General features: G+C 35.3%; 1 protein-coding gene across 3 annotated transcripts in view; it reads left to right on the top strand.

The window, feature by feature from the left end:
• The first annotated feature begins 2,243 nt into the window (after positions 1-2,243).
• Positions 2,244-6,000, top strand: part of LOC127899148 (uncharacterized) — a 62,956-nt gene continuing 59,199 nt past the window's right edge. For all 3 annotated transcript variants that reach the window (XR_008050982.1, XM_052432195.1, XM_052432196.1), the window contains exon 1: positions 2,244-2,531. The gene's annotated coding sequence lies outside the window, so the exon portion shown is untranslated. The remainder of the gene's footprint in view (positions 2,532-6,000) is intronic.

The following is a 6,000-nucleotide window of genomic DNA, read 5'->3' as shown; positions in this document are numbered from 1 at the left end:
GATCTTTATAATTCACCTCTTCTCATTGTATTTTACTGGATCAGTTTACAGCTTTACCACCTATACCATCATCTTTACATCAAATTTCTAGAGCATTGAATATTGCTCTTCCACCAAGTCTGATGCGAATCCCACAATGAAACTTTGAAACCCACACTTAATTTGTAGTTTCAACTTCCCAAGAAAGTTCTAAACAGATTTAAGACAAACAAAACCTTGACCCAATGCTTAAGAAAACATGAACCAAAGGTACAGAGAATGATATTGACGCCACACTCAAGGAATAGATGAGAAGGTGAGTGATAAGTCTAAATTTGGAACGCCACAAGAATGCAAATTCTTGATAAGTTCGCTAATAACATTAATCTCTAATATCATTACATAGCAAGGTTTCTGAATTTAAATAGGCTAAAAGAAACCCAAGATCCTAAAAATACAAATGGAAACATTGGAACAACCCTCCAAGTAGGTTTGTCAAAGGATGCTTCAAAAGTCTTCACCAACCCACCATAATTAATGCTATCTTTGACAAACTTAATGTTAGCCCACCATCATTGATGGTAGACTTACCTTACACATTGACAAACTTGAAACAAAACAAACAAATGAAGTTGAAAAACAAAGGAGTCATTGAAAATCCCAAGTCTGAACAAGCTGTAATGAATTGGTCATAACTCCTTCTAGAGAACTCCAAATCTAGCTCTGTAAAATTTATTGGAAAGCTAACTTAATTATCTTTCCAACGGTATATAGCTTACACATTACTTCTGGCTCAATCAATACATTTTTTATTCCGAATTTGACCTTTCTGCATTTGATACAAATTGTGTATTTGGCTGCCCAATAACTTGAATAATGCCCACAATGCCTTGTCTTCTCGTCAAACCCAATTCATGATGTCTTACATCTTGAATTGCATTTTCAATCCATATTTTCTCAATTAATCCATTTAAAGTAGCTTGCATCTTTTTGGCTCTTACTCTTGTAATTGGGCCTCCATGAATGTGTAAAGGATCACTTGAAGTTTTAATAGTATTCACTTGATGGTTCTCATCAAAGTCCATCACCAGAGGATCCTTTAATGTTATACATGGAGTTGAGCAAGAAGAGATGGTAGTAGCAAACGAAAGAACACTCAAGGAGTTGGCAGCACGAACTCTAGATCAACAACCTCTTTGCATTGAATATACTGCAATTAAAGTTGGAGAAGATCCAAACAAGTATGTTAAGGAGTTTCATGTAGTGTGTTCAAGTATGAAATCAACTGGAGTCTCCGAAGAACAAGTTAAATTAAGAGCTTTTCTATTCTCTTTAGCAGACAATGCAAAAGAGTAGCTTTATTATCTACCATCTGGTAGTATCACCACATGGAATGAGATGAAGAAACTTTTTCTTGAGAAATGCTTTCCTTCATCTAAGGCTACAAACATTAGAAATGAGATATGTGGCATAAGGCAATATAGTCGAGAGAGTTTGTATGAGTAGTGGGAGAGATTTAAAAAGTTATATGCATCTTCTGATTCAATACTTTTATGAAGGACTTTTGCCAATGGGAAGAAGCATGATTGATGGTGCAAGTGGAGGAGGTTTGGTGAACAAGACACCTTTGGCAGAAAAGAAATTGATAGAAAACACAACAGTAAATTCACAACAATTTAGCAATAGATTAGATTTGCCTCAACAAGAGGTGAATGAGGTTAATGTTGCATCTAACATTGAATAGGAGCTTGCTAACCTCACTTCATTAGTACAACAAATGGCTTGGGGTAACGTTCAACAACCGAAGATGTGTGGATTATGCTTTATTGTAGGTCATCCAACTGATATGTGTCCATTATTGGACGACAAATACTTCCAATCTTTGGTTCATGATCCAAAACAGATATTGGGGTCCAGATGATGAGAACCATCAAGGGACCATTAAAACTTCAAGTGATCCTTTGCACATTCATGGAGGCCCAATTACAAGAGCAAGAGCCAAAAAGAAGCAAGCTGCTTTAAATGGATTAATTGAGAAAATATGGATTGAAAATGCAATTCAAGATGCAAGACATCATGAATTGGGTTTGAAGAGAAGACAAGGCATTGTGGGCATTATTCAAGTCATTGGGCAGCCAAATACACAAGTTGTATCAAATGCAGAAAGGTCAAATTCGGAATAAAAACTGTATGGATTGAGCCAGAATTAAAATGCAAGCTATATACCGTTGGAAAGATAATTAAGTTAGCTTTCCAAAAATTTTACAGAGCTGGATTTGGAGTTCTCTAGAAGGAGTTATGACCAATTCTTTACAGCTTGTTCAGACTTGGGATTTTCAACGAATCCTTTGTTTTTCAACTTATTTGTTTGTTTTGTTTCAAGCTTGTCAATGTGTAAGGTAAGTCTACCATCAATGATGGTGGGCTAACATTAAGTTTGTCAATGATAGCATTAATTATAGTAGGCTAGCATTAAGTTTGTCAAAGATAGCATTGATCATGGTGGGTTGGTGAAGACTTTTGAAACATCTTTTGACAAACTTACTTGGAGGGTTGTTCCAATGTTTCCATTTGTATTTTTAGGATCTTGGGTTCCTTTTAGCCTATTTAAATTCAGCAACCTTGGTATGTAAGGAGATTAATGTTATTTTGAATTTGAAAGATTATTCTTTCTTTGGTTCTTTTGAGAACTAGTGAACTTATCAAGAATTTACATTCTTGTGGTGTTCCAAATTTAGACTTATCACTCACCTTCTCATCGTTTTCTTGAGTGTGGCGTCAATACCCTTCTCTATACCTTTGGTTCATGTTTTTCTTAAGCATTGGGTCAAGGTTTTTGTTTGCCATAAATCTGTTTAGAACTTTCTTGGGAAGTTGAAACTACAAATTAAGTGTAGGATTGAAAGTTTCATTGTGGGATTCGTATCACCAGAATTTAATCAAAAGGAAGCAGAGATCAGGCAGTTAAAAGCTGAACTTGCTAGGATAGATGCAGACAAACATTAATCTTCTTTGTTTGCAAAATCTCCTGCTTTGTCTTTGCATACACCAACCTTCAGTACATACCAACCATAGGTGGGTATCAAGAGCAGCAAGTGCACCAAAGACAAAAGTATGATCCTTTCTCCAACAAGATGGAGAGATCATCCAAACTTTAGTTATTTAAGAAGTCCAATAACAAGTCGGTCCTAATGGCAACTTTAATCAAAATCAACCAAGGCCACAACATCTTATTAATCTATGCCATAACCTATTTCTCATAATCAAGGAACATCTCTTGAAGATTTGGTTAAATCTTTAGCTACAAGTTCTGTGCAATTTCAACAAGAAGCAAGGACAACCATTAAGAACTTGTAAACACAAGTAAGCCAACTAGCTAGTACTGTGACTAACCATAATCAACCCAGGAGGGAATGCTAGTACTTTGACTTCAGGAGTGGGAAACAACTTGAGGAAGCACCCAAAAGAGCAAGATCAGCCATGGAAGAGACAAAACAGCAAGATGATTTAGTTATTGAGAAAGATGAAGCCACATCTCCTATTGAGACAACTTTAGCACCTAAGGTAACCTGTAGTATCCCAATTTCTTCTAATGTTCTTTTGTTCCTTTTTCTAGTAGGTTTGCAAATTCCAAGAAAGAAAAGCATGAAAAAGGGATTCTAGAAACCTTCCACAAAGTACAAGTTAACATACCTCTATTGGACGCTATTAAGCAAGTACCACGTTATGCAAAGTTCCGTAAAGAGCTATGCATTAACAAACGCAAGCTCAAAGGTAATGTGCTATGTATGGGGATAATGTGTTAGCTATTTTGCAAAGAAAGCTTCTGCCAAAATACAAAGATCCAGGAAGTTTCACCATTCCATGCACACCAAGTATGAATGAGCTATGCTAGACTTAGGTTCAACTATTAATGTCATTATATTTATGCTTGTTTAAATTTAGGTAAACTTAAAGAAACTGGTGTTATTATTCAACTTGCTGATAGATCTAATACTTATCCAAAAGGTGTTTTGGAAGATGTTTTAGTGCATGCTAATGTATTAGTTTTCCCCTCTGATTTTTATATTCTTGATATGGAGGATAATTCATCTCCTATGCCAACTCCTTTACTTTTAGGGAGACCATTTATGAAGAGTCCAAAACTAACACAAATGTGTAATGGAACTCTAATTATGGAGTCGATGGAGAGGTTATTCATTTCAATATTTTTTATGCTATAAGGTATCCAAGTGATTTGAATTCTTGTTTTTTAATTGACATTACTAATTCTTTAGCATAGAAAATCCTTGAGTTTGCAAGTGAGGATGCATTGGAAATCGCTATTAGAAAGAGCCTTCAGTTAAAAAATCATAAAGATCCAAAAAGAGATATGCAATTATGTGATAATATTGAGGAAACAATGGCATTTTTAGAAGTATTGCCAAAAGTTCCAAATAGATATAATATTTCCTTTGTGTCGTTATCTTTATGTAATGAGAAACTTTTGCCTTCTGTGATACAAGGACCTACACTGGAGCTTAAAAATCTTCTAAAAAATCTTAAATATATATTTCTAAGTGAGAAAGACAAACTGTCTATTATATATTTCTAAGTGAGAAAGACAAACTGTCTATTATCATTGCAGAGAATCCATGACATTTATAAGAAGAGAAGTTAGTCCATGTTTCGAAGGAATACAAAACAGTAATTGGATGGACAATAGTTGATATAAGGGGGATGAGTCTTTTTCTGTGTATGCATAGAATCTTGTTTGAGGAGGAAGCAAAACCAACTAAGGAAGCTCAACATCAATTGAACCCCCCCCCCCCATGATGGAAGTTGTGAAGAAAGAAATTCTAAAATTGTTAGATGTCGGTATAACCAATCCTGTTTCAAATAGAAAATAGGTGAGCCTAATCTAAGTTGTTCCAAAGAGATCTAGAATCATTGTAGTTAAGAATGAGGAGAATGAGGTAATGCCTACTCGAACTGGGTGGCAAGTTTGCATCGATTATAGGAAGCTCAAATCTACAACTCGCAAAGACCATTTTCCTTTGCCATTCATTGATCAAATGTTAGAAAGACTTGCTGGTATTTTTTTCTTAATGGATATTTAGGCTATAATCAAATTGTCATTGCACTAGAAGATCAAGAGAAAATAACATTGACTTGTCCTTTTGGCACATTTGCTTATAGAAGAATACCATTTGGCCTTTGTAATGCCCCCACCACTTTTTAGCAGCATGTGGTTAGTATATTTTCATATTATGATGAAAACATCATAGAGGTATATATGGATGATTTCAATATCTACAGTGATTCTTTTGAAAAATGTTGAGATAACCTTACCCTTGTTCTTAAAATGATGCATGGAAACTGACCTTGTACTTAATTGGGAAAATGTCACCTTATGGTAGATCAAAGTATTATAGCCAAGGAGTGGCTTCACCATTGGGTGGTAGTGGTTGTCCGATTGGTATCAGAGCCAAACCAAAACTTTTTACCCACAAGCTAGAATATTATTGTATATCGACGGGAAACTAGTGACATATATTCTGATGGTCATCCCAAATGGGGACTAGATCAGTTTGCACTACTGGTATAACAAGCCACGTATAATTATCTTCTATCTTTGAGCATAATGCTTTTCATCAAAACGAAGCGGTAAATATGAGATATGTTCATCTTGAATAGGTAAATAAAGGAAATTCTGAATAAAAAAATGGCATCTTCATCAAACAGTTCAGATAATCTTACTCCTGTTACTCTTTCTTGAACCCTCGTACTTCCTAAATCTTGTTCTAAACACCTGGCTTCAAAAATAGAAAACCTTGTTGAATATTCATATGTCCCTGAGTCAGCTCAAATTAGTGAATCTTCCATGCCTCTCATTAGCCAAAATTCCTTAACCCGAAGTATTAGAACCCTAATTTCAACAAAAAGACATGCTCCAAAAGAATATATCCAGTCATCATGACTAGATCAGTGTGCTCTCCAAGCATCACAAGCAGAGCAATATGTCACCCTTGAAATTCCACC

Source organism: Citrus sinensis, chromosome 8, assembly GCF_022201045.2.
Source record: "Citrus sinensis cultivar Valencia sweet orange chromosome 8, DVS_A1.0, whole genome shotgun sequence".
Lineage (NCBI taxonomy): Eukaryota > Viridiplantae > Streptophyta > Magnoliopsida > Sapindales > Rutaceae > Citrus > Citrus sinensis.
This window is presented reverse-complemented; position numbering and strand designations above follow the sequence as displayed.